This window comes from Danio rerio, chromosome 4 (assembly GCF_052040795.2).
Source record: "Danio rerio strain M-AB ecotype USA chromosome 4, GRCz13ab, whole genome shotgun sequence".
Lineage (NCBI taxonomy): Eukaryota > Metazoa > Chordata > Actinopteri > Cypriniformes > Danionidae > Danio > Danio rerio.
In genome coordinates, this window is record NC_141024.2 from 58,467,885 (window position 1) to 58,490,196 (window position 22,312).

A 22,312-nucleotide genomic window follows, 5' to 3' on the forward strand; every position below is an offset into this window, starting at 1 on the left:
CCCCTCAAACTGACTTTGTCGTGCTAGAGACCCACCATCCCCCTCAAACTGACTTTGTCGTGCTAGAGACCCACCACCCCCCTCAAACTGACTTTTGTCGTGCTAGTGACCCACCATTCCCTCAAACTGACTTTGTCGTGCTAGAGACCCACCATCCTGCTCAAACTGACTTTGTCGTGCTAGAGACCCACCATCCCTCAAATGAGTGTTCTATTCCAAACAGAAAAAATGCATTTCGTATACCAAATTGAATTTTTTTACGAATTTTTTAAACTTTTTTTACTCAAAATAGCAACGCACCAACAATGCGCCTTAACACACTAATCAAACATTTTTGTTTAATAAGTTTTCTTGTATTACCCATGTTTCCTCCATCTCTGTGATCAGCTAGTTCCCATCAGGTTTTTAGAAATCTCTTCTATTCTGTTGTGAGGGTAATTGTGTCAGTCCTGAAATCACAAAGTACTTTTTAAAAGCTGTATTAGTTTGTCGTTACAGTGAAAGTATGTACTAATGTTCCTGCAGAAAAAAACAGCTTAAAATTGTCTAAACTGGTTGGCAGGTTTAAGCTGTTTTTCCACAAGGGGTTTCAATTCGTGTTTGACAGTACAGTAGATATTTAGGCTATTTACTACACGACCTCCTAATAAACATTGATAACAAAACATTGTCATTAAAAGCTAAAAATTTTATAAACAAAAGCCCATTACTATGCCAAGGCGCTAACAGAGTTTTTACACACTCTAACCATCACTATAAAATAAATATTCAACACAAATGTCAATTACCAGTAAGAAAAGAGTCGGGAACAGCTGTATGTAATATTCGAGTGCTTTTAAGGACTAAACTTACCTGAAATTGGCGAAAGCAGCCGCATGAGCAGCTTTGTTGACAGCCAGATTGAGTGCCGTTGCTTAGGGATTAGAGTGTCGACTCCAAAATAGTCGATTCCTCTATTCCTCAATGGACATTGTGCTGGAATTGACTTGAAGACAAGAATCGACTCCCATAGACGAGTCTGGTTTTTTTTTTAACCCTCCAGAATGAAGCAGTTACACACTACACTACAGTTATAACGCTCATTCAGAGCAACATCGAAGACAAGTTTTATGAGTTTGCTTTTCTACAGAATGTTAGGCTTACACACATCAACAAATTACATGTAAATGTATCAACTTTTAACAGCATAATACTCAGTATTCACTACTCATGAGTACTTTTAAAAGGGCTACTTTTTACTCCTACTTTGAGTAATATTTACAACAGGTACATTTACTCTACTCTAACTATATTTTTTATGCAAGTAATGGTACTTTTACTTAAGTATGCTTTCTCAGTACTCTTTCCACCACTGCCGGTGGGAAACAATCTTTCCTGACCAACCTGTCGAGATATCCTGCGCCTGGAAGTACGTGCCTGATGCCAAATGCCTCTGACCTGCCATCAGGATTTTGGGGACGGCGTGAAATTGTGGACTTTGTTTGTTGATAGTTGTGCGGTTAAACAAACCAGGGGGTTCTAAGGCCAGGCTGGTCTGCCTGAACAGGTGTATCCATTTCCCGCGAGCCTTCGGCCGCACCTCTTGGCACGATTGGGAAAAAAGCAGGGGCTCTAAGGCCAGGCTGGTCTGACCGAGCAGGTGCATCCATTTCCCGCTAGCCTTTGACCGCGCGTCCTGGCACAATGGAAAAAAGCAGGTGGTCTAAGGGCAGGCTGGTCTGCCCGAGTAAGTGTGTCTGTTTCTTGCAAGCCGTCAGCCGTGGGTCCTGGCTCAATGGCAAAAAAGCAGGGGATCAATGGCCAAGCCGTCTGCCTGAGCAGCTGTGTCTGTTTCCTGCGAGCCTTTGGCTGTGCGTTCTGGCAAAATAGGAAAGAACCAGGGGAGCTATAACCAGGCTGATCTGCCCAAGCAGGTGCATCTGTTTCCCGCGAGCCTTTGGTTGCGCATCCTGGCTCAATGGGAAAGAAGCAGGGGTCTATGGCCAAGCCATCTGCCCGAGCAGTTGCATCCGTTTCAGGCGAGCATTTGGTCGTGCATCCTGGCATAGTTGGGAAAGAACCAAGGGGTCTGTATGTAGACTAGCTGCCCCAGCAAACACGTTCGAACCCTGCCAACCGAGCAAGGTTAACACAGAACTCCTATATCATCTGTTGCTAGAACTACGCGTCATTGGTGCACCCCAGCCACCTCGAAATTTGAGCACTGCCATAGGTAGTGGAACTGGGAAAGGCTGGTGCACCCCAGCTGTCTGAACCACAGTACATTAAGGTGGTGGAGAGGGTGGTGCCCCAGAGCCAGGTGGGTCACCAACAGAACAACTAGCACATGCTTTTTCTCTAAATCCATGTTCCCGGGCTTAAAAGTGGGGTGCTCAGGCACTGCTGGAGAACAGGTGTCAATCAAGAGAACCCTGTGGGGCTGGCGATGGCCCCAGAAAGGGTGTGGGTCCCTGGGCAGAAGGGGTGTGATTTGTGGGATATTGAGCTCAGTGGTTCCAGCCCCCCTAACGTGGACCCTGGCTCCCTGGGAAGAGTGTGGGTCCCCGGGCAAGCTTTGGTCAAGTGAGAGCTAGTGCAGTGAGTTTGCAGAGTGGTGGGTCTTTCTAGCAAGCGTCTGGAACGACTAGGCCAGTTTGTGGGATTGTTGGTCTTTCTAGCGAGCTATCATGGTCCAGTTGGAAGATGACTGGTCTAATGACTGGTGGGCACAATGACGCCCACTAAATGTCCTGAAAAAGTGCATGTTCGATCAGGTTCTACGATTCTATTTGAAAAAGGGAAAAGCTGTGCAAAAGCTCCCATGGCTGGCGCAGTAAAGCTGCCCAAAAAGGTGTGTGTGTTTGGTGGGGTTCTACTAAACCCTTTGAAAAAGGAAAAGCAGTGCTCAAGCTTCAGCGGCTGGTGCAGTAAAGCTGCCCAAAAAGGTGCGTGTTTGATAGGGCTCATACCATCCCTTTGTGGGAAAGAGAAGGAAAAAAAGCTGTGCAAAAGCTTCCACGGCTGGCACAGTAAAGCTGCCAAAATGGTGCGTGTTCGATGGGGCTCATACCATCCCTTTGTGAGAAAGAGAAAGAATAAGGCTGTGTAAAAGCTCCGACGGCTGGCGCAGTAAAGCTGCCCAAACGGTGCGTTGTTCCTTGGACACACATGGTTCCTTTGAATGGGGAAATCCCCCTAAAGTAGTAACAGCTTATCCATGCATTGGACCAAGGGGATCTTGAAGGTATCGGTTTATACCCCTGGTTCAGGGGTAGATGTTTACCCCTTTAAGAAGTGTCACCAGCGTCATGACTCGGAAGTGGATGCCTCTGCCGCCTCCTTTTAAACCATTCCACTCAGTGTGTAAGTCTTTCCCTGCAGCATTGATCTTGGATGGTCATGGCTGAATGTACGCTCTGCTTCAGTCTACAGCCGGCTCTTGTCGCACCTGTTAGCGGTTGACAAGGTGACAAACTCGGAAGAGAAGATGCTTTTGCTCTTGCTCAGCGCTGGCCATAAGGACACACGTAAGATGCTGTGCCAGGTGCCCAGCTGTTGCAGAACACCGGCCCGTCTAGACAGACACCTGAAGCAGCACGCAGAGCTCTCTGCCTCTGGCCGGAAAGAGGCCATGGGAAGAGCAAAGTATGGAAAAGTGACTCAGGAGTTGTGTCTCAGGAGTTGTTGCGTGGTTGCAATCCAATTAATGGGCGGTTCCTGTGGTGTCTCGGTTAGCGTGGTCGGAAGACGATGATTGGGAACCAGTTGGCCTAGATGCCGAGCGTCTGTGTGCAGAACCTTGCTGCATGCTTACTACAGAGTGCATCCAGTCCCAGCTCAAAGATCTCAGCAAGCTGGTGGAGGAGGAAGAGGAGGAGAAGGTAGTCTCCTGCTCAGCCGGCACCACTTCCCCGACCCGGCCCCCAGGCAAGGGATGGCCAAAGATCCTACGCCCCCCCAGACCTCTGGAAGCCTACGTCTCACAAAAGTACTCCTACCCGGACCATGTTCCCGCCCTGAGTTGAGTATAGTTATGGCCCTTTTCTGTTAGGCTGGTGGGGGTATATCATCAAGGCTGACTTTTGACTTTCGTCCCATTTCTGCAGACCTGCTCTTGGAAGAGATTGAGGGTTATAAACTGGAAAGTGAGTCCACTGGCCGTCTGCAAAACGTCTCATCCAAACTGACGAGAATCGAGTCAGGTCAAGAGTTTTATTTGTCACATAAATAATAATACAAAGTATTACCATCAGTGAATGAAGGTCAGGTCCACTCCAGAGACAGTGCAAGTAGATTAACAAAAATTAAATAATAAGAAGAAAAATATGTGCAAAAAATAATGATAAAATTATACAAAGTAATAAGAATAGCAGCAATATGAGGTAGCTTATAGATATGACTAATACAGTGATATATACGTAAAGTCAAGTGATGTATAAGACCGGGTTAGAATTTAGAAGCCTAATGGCCTGGGGAAAGAAGCTCCTCCTAAGTCTCTCAGTTTTTGCCATCAAGCTACGGAAAAGCTTACCAGATGGAAGCAAAGTGAATAGGTAATTACCAGGGTGATTTAAGTCCTTATAGATTTTAACAGTTCTATTTTTACAGAGTTTGAGATAGATGTCCTGCTAGGAGGGGAGAGCAGACATTGAGATGCGCTCAGCTAATCGCACAACTCTTTGAAGTGCTTTGCGGTCCTGGTTTGAGCTGTTTCCATACCACATTGAGATACATTGAGTCAATACGCTTTCTATGGTCCCTGAATAGAAAGTTTTCAGGATTGATCAAGGCGTTCCTAGGGTATATTGCGAAAGGCTACGAGAATCTAGAGAACTTCTCCAAGACCAGCCTGGTAGCCAGCCGCTGACACCAGACTGCTGGAAGAAAAATCCCTGCCCTTCTCGGTGAATAATGAGACCCCCGGTGAAAACTGACTTTTTTTTTTTTTTTTTTTTTTTTTTTTTTTTTTTTTTTTTTTAAGCACACCAACAGCTTAAGACAGCTATTTAAAACAGGCGCAGCACCAGGGAAGGACGCAGCTCAGTTGGCATCGACACAGCATTGACAGAAACAATGCCCTTGAAGACGAGAAAAAATAATGGCAGCGAAGCTGTGACACAGGGAAGTCTATCAGCTGCCAAATGAAGGACTTCGAAAAGCGTACACTGTAAAAAATTTCCAGGTTTTCACAACAAGTTACTGTCATTTTTCACAGTAAATTACATTAGTATCTTTTCACAGTATTTAACTGAAAAATTCACAGTAATATGTTGTATTCATATTTTTATTGTGAAATTACGGCAGGTAGCATGATTACAGCAAATTACTGTGAAAAGGGCTATATCTTTGACCGCCTTTGCCTAGAGCTCCGTGCTTTGCACTCTCGCCTTGTATATTTCGTGTCCTGTTTTCTTACGTCAGCCTATCAGCACAGTGCTCAAACGACATAGCTTGAAGAACACGACGGGATCTACAAACGTTCCGCAAAAGAACTTCACTGACGAAAGCGGAAGCGCTAACGGAACAACCTCCCGCTGCAGGCACCTTACATTCCTGAGACGGGAAACCACCGACGGCTGGCTGCGAAATTGCCTCTGGTTCAGATTGGTTTAGAACCGTCCCTCTGCCCAAAACGCCACAGACGTCTGCAAAAGATTGCAGTTCTTGAAACAAAGTTACCTCTGATCCGAGCAGAAGCGTTCGCTTACTTAACGGCTGATAAAATGATGACCTTTCACACGGTCTGCATTCGTTCCGTCAGTAACAGCGGCAGGCCGGCAAATAAAATCCTGACGTTCCACAGGGCACACTCGCTTGGCGGACAAAAGCCACCGGGGGCTCCCTTTGCGTGTTCCTTCACCTGGTCAAACCGCTTTGAGGGGGGACCTTTCGAGTAGTTTTCGGCGTCTGAACAGACTCTTCTAGCGACGGGTGGGCAGGCCTTCCACAGGCGCGCGCAGCTCTACTGGAGCGAAAGAGGCTTGGCAAAGGGCGAGGAAGAGAGGGAAGCGACGCTCCAGCCGGGTCCGACGCTACCGCCGGCACTCTGTCTTGAACCACTGTGCTCAGGGGAGAGCGCGAACGCAGTCCCCCACTACCAGAAATTATGCAGTCGAGATTCCCACATTTGGGGAATTCGCAGGGGTCAGCGTGGCCGGAGTGCAATGGCCAAGCCTCGCCCTGGGTGAACCACCTTCTTGATCATGGTATCTCCCCTGCCAGGTAAGTATGAGTTGCCGGGCGGCGCAAATGGCAGCTGCCGTTTTCTATCGGCCGTACTCCAGGGCGGTGATGCCCAGCCACCGAGCGTGGGGAATGGGCCAGCAACCCCTGTCTCCTGACGGCGCTGTACTTGCAGCAGACGTGCCTGTGCTTGCAAACCACTCGCTAGTAACTGTGGCAACGCATGAAGGGTTTGAGCTTCCTCCAGATGCTTGCTTCGTGTTTTGTCATCAGTTGGGGCTGCCAACACATGGATTCCACTGGACGCACTCGATCTGGGGATAACAGACCCTCTATGGGGGGAGGGGATCCTCCTGTTCTTTCTTGCTTTTCCTCCATCTGTTTTCTTTCGCTACAGATGCCGTTTTTCTCTGCTTAGTTTCTGATTTGGTCTATTTGGACATGTCGACCTCCGGCTTTGCTGCGGTTCGGACCGCCTTTGCCTAGAGCTCCGTGCTTTGCACTCTCGCCTTGTATATTTCGTGTCCTGTTTTCTTACGTCAGCCTATCAGCACAGTGCTCAAACGACATAGCTTGAAGAACACGACGGGATCTACAAACGTTCCGCAAAAGAACTTCACTGACGAAAGCGGAAGCGCTAACGGAACAACCTCCCGCTGCAGGCACCTTACATTCCTGAGACGGGAAACCACCGACGGCTGGCTGCGAAATTGCCTCTGGTTCAGATTGGTTTAGAACCGTCCCTCTGCCCAAAACGCCACAGACGTCTGCAAAAGATTGCAGTTCTTGAAACAAAGTTACCTCTGATCCGAGCAGAAGCGTTCGCTTACTTAACGGCTGATAAAATGATGACCTTTCACACGGTCTGCATTCGTTCCGTCAGTAACAGCGGCAGGCCGGCAAATAAAATCCTGACGTTCCACAGGGCACACTCGCTTGGCGGACAAAAGCCACCGGGGGCTCCCTTTGCGTGTTCCTTCACCTGGTCAAACCGCTTTGAGGGGGGACCTTTCGAGTAGTTTTCGGCGTCTGAACAGACTCTTCTAGCGACGGGTGGGCAGGCCTTCCACAGGCGCGCGCAGCTCTACTGGAGCGAAAGAGGCTTGGCAAAGGGCGAGGAAGAGAGGGAAGCGACGCTCCAGCCGGGTCCGACGCTACCGCCGGCACTCTGTCTTGAACCACTGTGCTCAGGGGAGAGCGCGAACGCAGTCCCCCACTACCAGAAATTATGCAGTCGAGATTCCCACATTTGGGGAATTCGCAGGGGTCAGCGTGGCCGGAGTGCAATGGCCAAGCCTCGCCCTGGGTGAACCACCTTCTTGATCATGGTATCTCCCCTGCCAGGTAAGTATGAGTTGCCGGGCGGCGCAAATGGCAGCTGCCGTTTTCTATCGGCCGTACTCCAGGGCGGTGATGCCCAGCCACCGAGCGTGGGGAATGGGCCAGCAACCCCTGTCTCCTGACGGCGCTGTACTTGCAGCAGACGTGCCTGTGCTTGCAAACCACTCGCTAGTAACTGTGGCAACGCATGAAGGGTTTGAGCTTCCTCCAGATGCTTGCTTCGTGTTTTGTCATCAGTTGGGGCTGCCAACACATGGATTCCACTGGACGCACTCGATCTGGGGATAACAGACCCTCTATGGGGGGAGGGGATCCTCCTGTTCTTTCTTGCTTTTCCTCCATCTGTTTTCTTTCGCTACAGATGCCGTTTTTCTCTGCTTAGTTTCTGATTTGGTCTATTTGGACATGTCGACCTCCGGCTTTGCTGCGGTTCGGACCGCCTTTGCCTAGAGCTCCGTGCTTTGCACTCTCGCCTTGTATATTTCGTGTCCTGTTTTCTTACGTCAGCCTATCAGCACAGTGCTCAAACGACATAGCTTGAAGAACACGACGGGATCTACAAACGTTCCGCAAAAGAACTTCACTGACGAAAGCGGAAGCGCTAACGGAACAACCTCCCGCTGCAGGCACCTTACATTCCTGAGACGGGAAACCACCGACGGCTGGCTGCGAAATTGCCTCTGGTTCAGATTGGTTTAGAACCGTCCCTCTGCCCAAAACGCCACAGACGTCTGCAAAAGATTGCAGTTCTTGAAACAAAGTTACCTCTGATCCGAGCAGAAGCGTTCGCTTACTTAACGGCTGATAAAATGATGACCTTTCACACGGTCTGCATTCGTTCCGTCAGTAACAGCGGCAGGCCGGCAAATAAAATCCTGACGTTCCACAGGGCACACTCGCTTGGCGGACAAAAGCCACCGGGGGCTCCCTTTGCGTGTTCCTTCACCTGGTCAAACCGCTTTGAGGGGGGACCTTTCGAGTAGTTTTCGGCGTCTGAACAGACTCTTCTAGCGACGGGTGGGCAGGCCTTCCACAGGCGCGCGCAGCTCTACTGGAGCGAAAGAGGCTTGGCAAAGGGCGAGGAAGAGAGGGAAGCGACGCTCCAGCCGGGTCCGACGCTACCGCCGGCACTCTGTCTTGAACCACTGTGCTCAGGGGAGAGCGCGAACGCAGTCCCCCACTACCAGAAATTATGCAGTCGAGATTCCCACATTTGGGGAATTCGCAGGGGTCAGCGTGGCCGGAGTGCAATGGCCAAGCCTCGCCCTGGGTGAACCACCTTCTTGATCATGGTATCTCCCCTGCCAGGTAAGTATGAGTTGCCGGGCGGCGCAAATGGCAGCTGCCGTTTTCTATCGGCCGTACTCCAGGGCGGTGATGCCCAGCCACCGAGCGTGGGGAATGGGCCAGCAACCCCTGTCTCCTGACGGCGCTGTACTTGCAGCAGACGTGCCTGTGCTTGCAAACCACTCGCTAGTAACTGTGGCAACGCATGAAGGGTTTGAGCTTCCTCCAGATGCTTGCTTCGTGTTTTGTCATCAGTTGGGGCTGCCAACACATGGATTCCACTGGACGCACTCGATCTGGGGATAACAGACCCTCTATGGGGGGAGGGGATCCTCCTGTTCTTTCTTGCTTTTCCTCCATCTGTTTTCTTTCGCTACAGATGCCGTTTTTCTCTGCTTAGTTTCTGATTTGGTCTATTTGGACATGTCGACCTCCGGCTTTGCTGCGGTTCGGACCGCCTTTGCCTAGAGCTCCGTGCTTTGCACTCTCGCCTTGTATATTTCGTGTCCTGTTTTCTTACGTCAGCCTATCAGCACAGTGCTCAAACGACATAGCTTGAAGAACACGACGGGATCTACAAACGTTCCGCAAAAGAACTTCACTGACGAAAGCGGAAGCGCTAACGGAACAACCTCCCGCTGCAGGCACCTTACATTCCTGAGACGGGAAACCACCGACGGCTGGCTGCGAAATTGCCTCTGGTTCAGATTGGTTTAGAACCGTCCCTCTGCCCAAAACGCCACAGACGTCTGCAAAAGATTGCAGTTCTTGAAACAAAGTTACCTCTGATCCGAGCAGAAGCGTTCGCTTACTTAACGGCTGATAAAATGATGACCTTTCACACGGTCTGCATTCGTTCCGTCAGTAACAGCGGCAGGCCGGCAAATAAAATCCTGACGTTCCACAGGGCACACTCGCTTGGCGGACAAAAGCCACCGGGGGCTCCCTTTGCGTGTTCCTTCACCTGGTCAAACCGCTTTGAGGGGGGACCTTTCGAGTAGTTTTCGGCGTCTGAACAGACTCTTCTAGCGACGGGTGGGCAGGCCTTCCACAGGCGCGCGCAGCTCTACTGGAGCGAAAGAGGCTTGGCAAAGGGCGAGGAAGAGAGGGAAGCGACGCTCCAGCCGGGTCCGACGCTACCGCCGGCACTCTGTCTTGAACCACTGTGCTCAGGGGAGAGCGCGAACGCAGTCCCCCACTACCAGAAATTATGCAGTCGAGATTCCCACATTTGGGGAATTCGCAGGGGTCAGCGTGGCCGGAGTGCAATGGCCAAGCCTCGCCCTGGGTGAACCACCTTCTTGATCATGGTATCTCCCCTGCCAGGTAAGTATGAGTTGCCGGGCGGCGCAAATGGCAGCTGCCGTTTTCTATCGGCCGTACTCCAGGGCGGTGATGCCCAGCCACCGAGCGTGGGGAATGGGCCAGCAACCCCTGTCTCCTGACGGCGCTGTACTTGCAGCAGACGTGCCTGTGCTTGCAAACCACTCGCTAGTAACTGTGGCAACGCATGAAGGGTTTGAGCTTCCTCCAGATGCTTGCTTCGTGTTTTGTCATCAGTTGGGGCTGCCAACACATGGATTCCACTGGACGCACTCGATCTGGGGATAACAGACCCTCTATGGGGGGAGGGGATCCTCCTGTTCTTTCTTGCTTTTCCTCCATCTGTTTTCTTTCGCTACAGATGCCGTTTTTCTCTGCTTAGTTTCTGATTTGGTCTATTTGGACATGTCGACCTCCGGCTTTGCTGCGGTTCGGACCGCCTTTGCCTAGAGCTCCGTGCTTTGCACTCTCGCCTTGTATATTTCGTGTCCTGTTTTCTTACGTCAGCCTATCAGCACAGTGCTCAAACGACATAGCTTGAAGAACACGACGGGATCTACAAACGTTCCGCAAAAGAACTTCACTGACGAAAGCGGAAGCGCTAACGGAACAACCTCCCGCTGCAGGCACCTTACATTCCTGAGACGGGAAACCACCGACGGCTGGCTGCGAAATTGCCTCTGGTTCAGATTGGTTTAGAACCGTCCCTCTGCCCAAAACGCCACAGACGTCTGCAAAAGATTGCAGTTCTTGAAACAAAGTTACCTCTGATCCGAGCAGAAGCGTTCGCTTACTTAACGGCTGATAAAATGATGACCTTTCACACGGTCTGCATTCGTTCCGTCAGTAACAGCGGCAGGCCGGCAAATAAAATCCTGACGTTCCACAGGGCACACTCGCTTGGCGGACAAAAGCCACCGGGGGCTCCCTTTGCGTGTTCCTTCACCTGGTCAAACCGCTTTGAGGGGGGACCTTTCGAGTAGTTTTCGGCGTCTGAACAGACTCTTCTAGCGACGGGTGGGCAGGCCTTCCACAGGCGCGCGCAGCTCTACTGGAGCGAAAGAGGCTTGGCAAAGGGCGAGGAAGAGAGGGAAGCGACGCTCCAGCCGGGTCCGACGCTACCGCCGGCACTCTGTCTTGAACCACTGTGCTCAGGGGAGAGCGCGAACGCAGTCCCCCACTACCAGAAATTATGCAGTCGAGATTCCCACATTTGGGGAATTCGCAGGGGTCAGCGTGGCCGGAGTGCAATGGCCAAGCCTCGCCCTGGGTGAACCACCTTCTTGATCATGGTATCTCCCCTGCCAGGTAAGTATGAGTTGCCGGGCGGCGCAAATGGCAGCTGCCGTTTTCTATCGGCCGTACTCCAGGGCGGTGATGCCCAGCCACCGAGCGTGGGGAATGGGCCAGCAACCCCTGTCTCCTGACGGCGCTGTACTTGCAGCAGACGTGCCTGTGCTTGCAAACCACTCGCTAGTAACTGTGGCAACGCATGAAGGGTTTGAGCTTCCTCCAGATGCTTGCTTCGTGTTTTGTCATCAGTTGGGGCTGCCAACACATGGATTCCACTGGACGCACTCGATCTGGGGATAACAGACCCTCTATGGGGGGAGGGGATCCTCCTGTTCTTTCTTGCTTTTCCTCCATCTGTTTTCTTTCGCTACAGATGCCGTTTTTCTCTGCTTAGTTTCTGATTTGGTCTATTTGGACATGTCGACCTCCGGCTTTGCTGCGGTTCGGACCGCCTTTGCCTAGAGCTCCGTGCTTTGCACTCTCGCCTTGTATATTTCGTGTCCTGTTTTCTTACGTCAGCCTATCAGCACAGTGCTCAAACGACATAGCTTGAAGAACACGACGGGATCTACAAACGTTCCGCAAAAGAACTTCACTGACGAAAGCGGAAGCGCTAACGGAACAACCTCCCGCTGCAGGCACCTTACATTCCTGAGACGGGAAACCACCGACGGCTGGCTGCGAAATTGCCTCTGGTTCAGATTGGTTTAGAACCGTCCCTCTGCCCAAAACGCCACAGACGTCTGCAAAAGATTGCAGTTCTTGAAACAAAGTTACCTCTGATCCGAGCAGAAGCGTTCGCTTACTTAACGGCTGATAAAATGATGACCTTTCACACGGTCTGCATTCGTTCCGTCAGTAACAGCGGCAGGCCGGCAAATAAAATCCTGACGTTCCACAGGGCACACTCGCTTGGCGGACAAAAGCCACCGGGGGCTCCCTTTGCGTGTTCCTTCACCTGGTCAAACCGCTTTGAGGGGGGACCTTTCGAGTAGTTTTCGGCGTCTGAACAGACTCTTCTAGCGACGGGTGGGCAGGCCTTCCACAGGCGCGCGCAGCTCTACTGGAGCGAAAGAGGCTTGGCAAAGGGCGAGGAAGAGAGGGAAGCGACGCTCCAGCCGGGTCCGACGCTACCGCCGGCACTCTGTCTTGAACCACTGTGCTCAGGGGAGAGCGCGAACGCAGTCCCCCACTACCAGAAATTATGCAGTCGAGATTCCCACATTTGGGGAATTCGCAGGGGTCAGCGTGGCCGGAGTGCAATGGCCAAGCCTCGCCCTGGGTGAACCACCTTCTTGATCATGGTATCTCCCCTGCCAGGTAAGTATGAGTTGCCGGGCGGCGCAAATGGCAGCTGCCGTTTTCTATCGGCCGTACTCCAGGGCGGTGATGCCCAGCCACCGAGCGTGGGGAATGGGCCAGCAACCCCTGTCTCCTGACGGCGCTGTACTTGCAGCAGACGTGCCTGTGCTTGCAAACCACTCGCTAGTAACTGTGGCAACGCATGAAGGGTTTGAGCTTCCTCCAGATGCTTGCTTCGTGTTTTGTCATCAGTTGGGGCTGCCAACACATGGATTCCACTGGACGCACTCGATCTGGGGATAACAGACCCTCTATGGGGGGAGGGGATCCTCCTGTTCTTTCTTGCTTTTCCTCCATCTGTTTTCTTTCGCTACAGATGCCGTTTTTCTCTGCTTAGTTTCTGATTTGGTCTATTTGGACATGTCGACCTCCGGCTTTGCTGCGGTTCGGACCGCCTTTGCCTAGAGCTCCGTGCTTTGCACTCTCGCCTTGTATATTTCGTGTCCTGTTTTCTTACGTCAGCCTATCAGCACAGTGCTCAAACGACATAGCTTGAAGAACACGACGGGATCTACAAACGTTCCGCAAAAGAACTTCACTGACGAAAGCGGAAGCGCTAACGGAACAACCTCCCGCTGCAGGCACCTTACATTCCTGAGACGGGAAACCACCGACGGCTGGCTGCGAAATTGCCTCTGGTTCAGATTGGTTTAGAACCGTCCCTCTGCCCAAAACGCCACAGACGTCTGCAAAAGATTGCAGTTCTTGAAACAAAGTTACCTCTGATCCGAGCAGAAGCGTTCGCTTACTTAACGGCTGATAAAATGATGACCTTTCACACGGTCTGCATTCGTTCCGTCAGTAACAGCGGCAGGCCGGCAAATAAAATCCTGACGTTCCACAGGGCACACTCGCTTGGCGGACAAAAGCCACCGGGGGCTCCCTTTGCGTGTTCCTTCACCTGGTCAAACCGCTTTGAGGGGGGACCTTTCGAGTAGTTTTCGGCGTCTGAACAGACTCTTCTAGCGACGGGTGGGCAGGCCTTCCACAGGCGCGCGCAGCTCTACTGGAGCGAAAGAGGCTTGGCAAAGGGCGAGGAAGAGAGGGAAGCGACGCTCCAGCCGGGTCCGACGCTACCGCCGGCACTCTGTCTTGAACCACTGTGCTCAGGGGAGAGCGCGAACGCAGTCCCCCACTACCAGAAATTATGCAGTCGAGATTCCCACATTTGGGGAATTCGCAGGGGTCAGCGTGGCCGGAGTGCAATGGCCAAGCCTCGCCCTGGGTGAACCACCTTCTTGATCATGGTATCTCCCCTGCCAGGTAAGTATGAGTTGCCGGGCGGCGCAAATGGCAGCTGCCGTTTTCTATCGGCCGTACTCCAGGGCGGTGATGCCCAGCCACCGAGCGTGGGGAATGGGCCAGCAACCCCTGTCTCCTGACGGCGCTGTACTTGCAGCAGACGTGCCTGTGCTTGCAAACCACTCGCTAGTAACTGTGGCAACGCATGAAGGGTTTGAGCTTCCTCCAGATGCTTGCTTCGTGTTTTGTCATCAGTTGGGGCTGCCAACACATGGATTCCACTGGACGCACTCGATCTGGGGATAACAGACCCTCTATGGGGGGAGGGGATCCTCCTGTTCTTTCTTGCTTTTCCTCCATCTGTTTTCTTTCGCTACAGATGCCGTTTTTCTCTGCTTAGTTTCTGATTTGGTCTATTTGGACATGTCGACCTCCGGCTTTGCTGCGGTTCGGACCGCCTTTGCCTAGAGCTCCGTGCTTTGCACTCTCGCCTTGTATATTTCGTGTCCTGTTTTCTTACGTCAGCCTATCAGCACAGTGCTCAAACGACATAGCTTGAAGAACACGACGGGATCTACAAACGTTCCGCAAAAGAACTTCACTGACGAAAGCGGAAGCGCTAACGGAACAACCTCCCGCTGCAGGCACCTTACATTCCTGAGACGGGAAACCACCGACGGCTGGCTGCGAAATTGCCTCTGGTTCAGATTGGTTTAGAACCGTCCCTCTGCCCAAAACGCCACAGACGTCTGCAAAAGATTGCAGTTCTTGAAACAAAGTTACCTCTGATCCGAGCAGAAGCGTTCGCTTACTTAACGGCTGATAAAATGATGACCTTTCACACGGTCTGCATTCGTTCCGTCAGTAACAGCGGCAGGCCGGCAAATAAAATCCTGACGTTCCACAGGGCACACTCGCTTGGCGGACAAAAGCCACCGGGGGCTCCCTTTGCGTGTTCCTTCACCTGGTCAAACCGCTTTGAGGGGGGACCTTTCGAGTAGTTTTCGGCGTCTGAACAGACTCTTCTAGCGACGGGTGGGCAGGCCTTCCACAGGCGCGCGCAGCTCTACTGGAGCGAAAGAGGCTTGGCAAAGGGCGAGGAAGAGAGGGAAGCGACGCTCCAGCCGGGTCCGACGCTACCGCCGGCACTCTGTCTTGAACCACTGTGCTCAGGGGAGAGCGCGAACGCAGTCCCCCACTACCAGAAATTATGCAGTCGAGATTCCCACATTTGGGGAATTCGCAGGGGTCAGCGTGGCCGGAGTGCAATGGCCAAGCCTCGCCCTGGGTGAACCACCTTCTTGATCATGGTATCTCCCCTGCCAGGTAAGTATGAGTTGCCGGGCGGCGCAAATGGCAGCTGCCGTTTTCTATCGGCCGTACTCCAGGGCGGTGATGCCCAGCCACCGAGCGTGGGGAATGGGCCAGCAACCCCTGTCTCCTGACGGCGCTGTACTTGCAGCAGACGTGCCTGTGCTTGCAAACCACTCGCTAGTAACTGTGGCAACGCATGAAGGGTTTGAGCTTCCTCCAGATGCTTGCTTCGTGTTTTGTCATCAGTTGGGGCTGCCAACACATGGATTCCACTGGACGCACTCGATCTGGGGATAACAGACCCTCTATGGGGGGAGGGGATCCTCCTGTTCTTTCTTGCTTTTCCTCCATCTGTTTTCTTTCGCTACAGATGCCGTTTTTCTCTGCTTAGTTTCTGATTTGGTCTATTTGGACATGTCGACCTCCGGCTTTGCTGCGGTTCGGACCGCCTTTGCCTAGAGCTCCGTGCTTTGCACTCTCGCCTTGTATATTTCGTGTCCTGTTTTCTTACGTCAGCCTATCAGCACAGTGCTCAAACGACATAGCTTGAAGAACACGACGGGATCTACAAACGTTCCGCAAAAGAACTTCACTGACGAAAGCGGAAGCGCTAACGGAACAACCTCCCGCTGCAGGCACCTTACATTCCTGAGACGGGAAACCACCGACGGCTGGCTGCGAAATTGCCTCTGGTTCAGATTGGTTTAGAACCGTCCCTCTGCCCAAAACGCCACAGACGTCTGCAAAAGATTGCAGTTCTTGAAACAAAGTTACCTCTGATCCGAGCAGAAGCGTTCGCTTACTTAACGGCTGATAAAATGATGACCTTTCACACGGTCTGCATTCGTTCCGTCAGTAACAGCGGCAGGCCGGCAAATAAAATCCTGACGTTCCACAGGGCACACTCGCTTGGCGGACAAAAGCCACCGGGGGCTCCCTTTGCGTGTTCCTTCACCTGGTCAAACCGCTTTGAGGGGGGACCTTTCGAGTAGTTTTCGGCGTCTGAACAGACTCTTCTAGCGACGGGTGGGCAGGCCTTCCACAGGCGCGCGCAGCTCTACTGGAGCGAAAGAGGCTTGGCAAAGGGCGAGGAAGAGAGGGAAGCGACGCTCCAGCCGGGTCCGACGCTACCGCCGGCACTCTGTCTTGAACCACTGTGCTCAGGGGAGAGCGCGAACGCAGTCCCCCACTACCAGAAATTATGCAGTCGAGATTCCCACATTTGGGGAATTCGCAGGGGTCAGCGTGGCCGGAGTGCAATGGCCAAGCCTCGCCCTGGGTGAACCACCTTCTTGATCATGGTATCTCCCCTGCCAGGTAAGTATGAGTTGCCGGGCGGCGCAAATGGCAGCTGCCGTTTTCTATCGGCCGTACTCCAGGGCGGTGATGCCCAGCCACCGAGCGTGGGGAATGGGCCAGCAACCCCTGTCTCCTGACGGCGCTGTACTTGCAGCAGACGTGCCTGTGCTTGCAAACCACTCGCTAGTAACTGTGGCAACGCATGAAGGGTTTGAGCTTCCTCCAGATGCTTGCTTCGTGTTTTGTCATCAGTTGGGGCTGCCAACACATGGATTCCACTGGACGCACTCGATCTGGGGATAACAGACCCTCTATGGGGGGAGGGGATCCTCCTGTTCTTTCTTGCTTTTCCTCCATCTGTTTTCTTTCGCTACAGATGCCGTTTTTCTCTGCTTAGTTTCTGATTTGGTCTATTTGGACATGTCGACCTCCGGCTTTGCTGCGGTTCGGACCGCCTTTGCCTAGAGCTCCGTGCTTTGCACTCTCGCCTTGTATATTTCGTGTCCTGTTTTCTTACGTCAGCCTATCAGCACAGTGCTCAAACGACATAGCTTGAAGAACACGACGGGATCTACAAACGTTCCGCAAAAGAACTTCACTGACGAAAGCGGAAGCGCTAACGGAACAACCTCCCGCTGCAGGCACCTTACATTCCTGAGACGGGAAACCACCGACGGCTGGCTGCGAAATTGCCTCTGGTTCAGATTGGTTTAGAACCGTCCCTCTGCCCAAAACGCCACAGACGTCTGCAAAAGATTGCAGTTCTTGAAACAAAGTTACCTCTGATCCGAGCAGAAGCGTTCGCTTACTTAACGGCTGATAAAATGATGACCTTTCACACGGTCTGCATTCGTTCCGTCAGTAACAGCGGCAGGCCGGCAAATAAAATCCTGACGTTCCACAGGGCACACTCGCTTGGCGGACAAAAGCCACCGGGGGCTCCCTTTGCGTGTTCCTTCACCTGGTCAAACCGCTTTGAGGGGGGACCTTTCGAGTAGTTTTCGGCGTCTGAACAGACTCTTCTAGCGACGGGTGGGCAGGCCTTCCACAGGCGCGCGCAGCTCTACTGGAGCGAAAGAGGCTTGGCAAAGGGCGAGGAAGAGAGGGAAGCGACGCTCCAGCCGGGTCCGACGCTACCGCCGGCACTCTGTCTTGAACCACTGTGCTCAGGGGAGAGCGCGAACGCAGTCCCCCACTACCAGAAATTATGCAGTCGAGATTCCCACATTTGGGGAATTCGCAGGGGTCAGCGTGGCCGGAGTGCAATGGCCAAGCCTCGCCCTGGGTGAACCACCTTCTTGATCATGGTATCTCCCCTGCCAGGTAAGTATGAGTTGCCGGGCGGCGCAAATGGCAGCTGCCGTTTTCTATCGGCCGTACTCCAGGGCGGTGATGCCCAGCCACCGAGCGTGGGGAATGGGCCAGCAACCCCTGTCTCCTGACGGCGCTGTACTTGCAGCAGACGTGCCTGTGCTTGCAAACCACTCGCTAGTAACTGTGGCAACGCATGAAGGGTTTGAGCTTCCTCCAGATGCTTGCTTCGTGTTTTGTCATCAGTTGGGGCTGCCAACACATGGATTCCACTGGACGCACTCGATCTGGGGATAACAGACCCTCTATGGGGGGAGGGGATCCTCCTGTTCTTTCTTGCTTTTCCTCCATCTGTTTTCTTTCGCTACAGATGCCGTTTTTCTCTGCTTAGTTTCTGATTTGGTCTATTTGGACATGTCGACCTCCGGCTTTGCTGCGGTTCGGACCGCCTTTGCCTAGAGCTCCGTGCTTTGCACTCTCGCCTTGTATATTTCGTGTCCTGTTTTCTTACGTCAGCCTATCAGCACAGTGCTCAAACGACATAGCTTGAAGAACACGACGGGATCTACAAACGTTCCGCAAAAGAACTTCACTGACGAAAGCGGAAGCGCTAACGGAACAACCTCCCGCTGCAGGCACCTTACATTCCTGAGACGGGAAACCACCGACGGCTGGCTGCGAAATTGCCTCTGGTTCAGATTGGTTTAGAACCGTCCCTCTGCCCAAAACGCCACAGACGTCTGCAAAAGATTGCAGTTCTTGAAACAAAGTTACCTCTGATCCGAGCAGAAGCGTTCGCTTACTTAACGGCTGATAAAATGATGACCTTTCACACGGTCTGCATTCGTTCCGTCAGTAACAGCGGCAGGCCGGCAAATAAAATCCTGACGTTCCACAGGGCACACTCGCTTGGCGGACAAAAGCCACCGGGGGCTCCCTTTGCGTGTTCCTTCACCTGGTCAAACCGCTTTGAGGGGGGACCTTTCGAGTAGTTTTCGGCGTCTGAACAGACTCTTCTAGCGACGGGTGGGCAGGCCTTCCACAGGCGCGCGCAGCTCTACTGGAGCGAAAGAGGCTTGGCAAAGGGCGAGGAAGAGAGGGAAGCGACGCTCCAGCCGGGTCCGACGCTACCGCCGGCACTCTGTCTTGAACCACTGTGCTCAGGGGAGAGCGCGAACGCAGTCCCCCACTACCAGAAATTATGCAGTCGAGATTCCCACATTTGGGGAATTCGCAGGGGTCAGCGTGGCCGGAGTGCAATGGCCAAGCCTCGCCCTGGGTGAACCACCTTCTTGATCATGGTATCTCCCCTGCCAGGTAAGTATGAGTTGCCGGGCGGCGCAAATGGCAGCTGCCGTTTTCTATCGGCCGTACTCCAGGGCGGTGATGCCCAGCCACCGAGCGTGGGGAATGGGCCAGCAACCCCTGTCTCCTGACGGCGCTGTACTTGCAGCAGACGTGCCTGTGCTTGCAAACCACTCGCTAGTAACTGTGGCAACGCATGAAGGGTTTGAGCTTCCTCCAGATGCTTGCTTCGTGTTTTGTCATCAGTTGGGGCTGCCAACACATGGATTCCACTGGACGCACTCGATCTGGGGATAACAGACCCTCTATGGGGGGAGGGGATCCTCCTGTTCTTTCTTGCTTTTCCTCCATCTGTTTTCTTTCGCTACAGATGCCGTTTTTCTCTGCTTAGTTTCTGATTTGGTCTATTTGGACATGTCGACCTCCGGCTTTGCTGCGGTTCGGACCGCCTTTGCCTAGAGCTCCGTGCTTTGCACTCTCGCCTTGTATATTTCGTGTCCTGTTTTCTTACGTCAGCCTATCAGCACAGTGCTCAAACGACATAGCTTGAAGAACACGACGGGATCTACAAACGTTCCGCAAAAGAACTTCACTGACGAAAGCGGAAGCGCTAACGGAACAACCTCCCGCTGCAGGCACCTTACATTCCTGAGACGGGAAACCACCGACGGCTGGCTGCGAAATTGCCTCTGGTTCAGATTGGTTTAGAACCGTCCCTCTGCCCAAAACGCCACAGACGTCTGCAAAAGATTGCAGTTCTTGAAACAAAGTTACCTCTGATCCGAGCAGAAGCGTTCGCTTACTTAACGGCTGATAAAATGATGACCTTTCACACGGTCTGCATTCGTTCCGTCAGTAACAGCGGCAGGCCGGCAAATAAAATCCTGACGTTCCACAGGGCACACTCGCTTGGCGGACAAAAGCCACCGGGGGCTCCCTTTGCGTGTTCCTTCACCTGGTCAAACCGCTTTGAGGGGGGACCTTTCGAGTAGTTTTCGGCGTCTGAACAGACTCTTCTAGCGACGGGTGGGCAGGCCTTCCACAGGCGCGCGCAGCTCTACTGGAGCGAAAGAGGCTTGGCAAAGGGCGAGGAAGAGAGGGAAGCGACGCTCCAGCCGGGTCCGACGCTACCGCCGGCACTCTGTCTTGAACCACTGTGCTCAGGGGAGAGCGCGAACGCAGTCCCCCACTACCAGAAATTATGCAGTCGAGATTCCCACATTTGGGGAATTCGCAGGGGTCAGCGTGGCCGGAGTGCAATGGCCAAGCCTCGCCCTGGGTGAACCACCTTCTTGATCATGGTATCTCCCCTGCCAGGTAAGTATGAGTTGCCGGGCGGCGCAAATGGCAGCTGCCGTTTTCTATCGGCCGTACTCCAGGGCGGTGATGCCCAGCCACCGAGCGTGGGGAATGGGCCAGCAACCCCTGTCTCCTGACGGCGCTGTACTTGCAGCAGACGTGCCTGTGCTTGCAAACCACTCGCTAGTAACTGTGGCAACGCATGAAGGGTTTGAGCTTCCTCCAGATGCTTGCTTCGTGTTTTGTCATCAGTTGGGGCTGCCAACACATGGATTCCACTGGACGCACTCGATCTGGGGATAACAGACCCTCTATGGGGGGAGGGGATCCTCCTGTTCTTTCTTGCTTTTCCTCCATCTGTTTTCTTTCGCTACAGATGCCGTTTTTCTCTGCTTAGTTTCTGATTTGGTCTATTTGGACATGTCGACCTCCGGCTTTGCTGCGGTTCGGACCGCCTTTGCCTAGAGCTCCGTGCTTTGCACTCTCGCCTTGTATATTTCGTGTCCTGTTTTCTTACGTCAGCCTATCAGCACAGTGCTCAAACGACATAGCTTGAAGAACACGACGGGATCTACAAACGTTCCGCAAAAGAACTTCACTGACGAAAGCGGAAGCGCTAACGGAACAACCTCCCGCTGCAGGCACCTTACATTCCTGAGACGGGAAACCACCGACGGCTGGCTGCGAAATTGCCTCTGGTTCAGATTGGTTTAGAACCGTCCCTCTGCCCAAAACGCCACAGACGTCTGCAAAAGATTGCAGTTCTTGAAACAAAGTTACCTCTGATCCGAGCAGAAGCGTTCGCTTACTTAACGGCTGATAAAATGATGACCTTTCACACGGTCTGCATTCGTTCCGTCAGTAACAGCGGCAGGCCGGCAAATAAAATCCTGACGTTCCACAGGGCACACTCGCTTGGCGGACAAAAGCCACCGGGGGCTCCCTTTGCGTGTTCCTTCACCTGGTCAAACCGCTTTGAGGGGGGACCTTTCGAGTAGTTTTCGGCGTCTGAACAGACTCTTCTAGCGACGGGTGGGCAGGCCTTCCACAGGCGCGCGCAGCTCTACTGGAGCGAAAGAGGCTTGGCAAAGGGCGAGGAAGAGAGGGAAGCGACGCTCCAGCCGGGTCCGACGCTACCGCCGGCACTCTGTCTTGAACCACTGTGCTCAGGGGAGAGCGCGAACGCAGTCCCCCACTACCAGAAATTATGCAGTCGAGATTCCCACATTTGGGGAATTCGCAGGGGTCAGCGTGGCCGGAGTGCAATGGCCAAGCCTCGCCCTGGGTGAACCACCTTCTTGATCATGGTATCTCCCCTGCCAGGTAAGTATGAGTTGCCGGGCGGCGCAAATGGCAGCTGCCGTTTTCTATCGGCCGTACTCCAGGGCGGTGATGCCCAGCCACCGAGCGTGGGGAATGGGCCAGCAACCCCTGTCTCCTGACGGCGCTGTACTTGCAGCAGACGTGCCTGTGCTTGCAAACCACTCGCTAGTAACTGTGGCAACGCATGAAGGGTTTGAGCTTCCTCCAGATGCTTGCTTCGTGTTTTGTCATCAGTTGGGGCTGCCAACACATGGATTCCACTGGACGCACTCGATCTGGGGATAACAGACCCTCTATGGGGGGAGGGGATCCTCCTGTTCTTTCTTGCTTTTCCTCCATCTGTTTTCTTTCGCTACAGATGCCGTTTTTCTCTGCTTAGTTTCTGATTTGGTCTATTTGGACATGTCGACCTCCGGCTTTGCTGCGGTTCGGACCGCCTTTGCCTAGAGCT

At 53.0% G+C, this 22,312-nt stretch overlaps 13 non-coding genes across 13 annotated transcripts; all 13 read right to left on the minus strand.

Moving 5' to 3' along the window:
- Nucleotides 1-6,045: 6,045 nt before the first annotated feature.
- LOC137494252 (U1 spliceosomal RNA) lies at nt 6,046-6,209 on the minus strand. Its single transcript, XR_015486471.1, has one exon. It is a non-coding gene; the product is annotated as a U1 spliceosomal RNA (small nuclear RNA).
- Nucleotides 6,210-7,350: 1,141 nt separating this feature from the next.
- On the minus strand, nt 7,351-7,514 carry LOC137494251 (U1 spliceosomal RNA). Its single transcript, XR_015486582.1, has one exon. It is a non-coding gene; the product is annotated as a U1 spliceosomal RNA (small nuclear RNA).
- A 1,141-nt stretch (nt 7,515-8,655) lies between these two features.
- LOC137494250 (U1 spliceosomal RNA) lies at nt 8,656-8,819 on the minus strand. The gene has a single exon (XR_015486693.1). It is a non-coding gene; the product is annotated as a U1 spliceosomal RNA (small nuclear RNA).
- Nucleotides 8,820-9,960: 1,141 nt separating this feature from the next.
- On the minus strand, nt 9,961-10,124 carry LOC137489432 (U1 spliceosomal RNA). The gene has a single exon (XR_015486804.1). It is a non-coding gene; the product is annotated as a U1 spliceosomal RNA (small nuclear RNA).
- A 1,141-nt stretch (nt 10,125-11,265) lies between these two features.
- On the minus strand, nt 11,266-11,429 carry LOC137489431 (U1 spliceosomal RNA). The gene has a single exon (XR_015486916.1). It is a non-coding gene; the product is annotated as a U1 spliceosomal RNA (small nuclear RNA).
- A 1,141-nt stretch (nt 11,430-12,570) lies between these two features.
- LOC148682212 (U1 spliceosomal RNA) lies at nt 12,571-12,734 on the minus strand. The gene has a single exon (XR_015943267.1). It is a non-coding gene; the product is annotated as a U1 spliceosomal RNA (small nuclear RNA).
- Nucleotides 12,735-13,875: 1,141 nt separating this feature from the next.
- On the minus strand, nt 13,876-14,039 carry LOC148682213 (U1 spliceosomal RNA). Its single transcript, XR_015943269.1, has one exon. It is a non-coding gene; the product is annotated as a U1 spliceosomal RNA (small nuclear RNA).
- Nucleotides 14,040-15,180: 1,141 nt separating this feature from the next.
- On the minus strand, nt 15,181-15,344 carry LOC148682214 (U1 spliceosomal RNA). Its single transcript, XR_015943270.1, has one exon. It is a non-coding gene; the product is annotated as a U1 spliceosomal RNA (small nuclear RNA).
- A 1,141-nt stretch (nt 15,345-16,485) lies between these two features.
- LOC148682215 (U1 spliceosomal RNA) lies at nt 16,486-16,649 on the minus strand. The gene has a single exon (XR_015943271.1). It is a non-coding gene; the product is annotated as a U1 spliceosomal RNA (small nuclear RNA).
- A 1,141-nt stretch (nt 16,650-17,790) lies between these two features.
- On the minus strand, nt 17,791-17,954 carry LOC148682216 (U1 spliceosomal RNA). Its single transcript, XR_015943272.1, has one exon. It is a non-coding gene; the product is annotated as a U1 spliceosomal RNA (small nuclear RNA).
- Nucleotides 17,955-19,095: 1,141 nt separating this feature from the next.
- On the minus strand, nt 19,096-19,259 carry LOC137489430 (U1 spliceosomal RNA). The gene has a single exon (XR_015487026.1). It is a non-coding gene; the product is annotated as a U1 spliceosomal RNA (small nuclear RNA).
- Nucleotides 19,260-20,400: 1,141 nt separating this feature from the next.
- On the minus strand, nt 20,401-20,564 carry LOC137489429 (U1 spliceosomal RNA). The gene has a single exon (XR_015487132.1). It is a non-coding gene; the product is annotated as a U1 spliceosomal RNA (small nuclear RNA).
- A 1,141-nt stretch (nt 20,565-21,705) lies between these two features.
- LOC137489428 (U1 spliceosomal RNA) lies at nt 21,706-21,869 on the minus strand. The gene has a single exon (XR_015487241.1). It is a non-coding gene; the product is annotated as a U1 spliceosomal RNA (small nuclear RNA).
- Nucleotides 21,870-22,312: the final 443 nt, after the last annotated feature.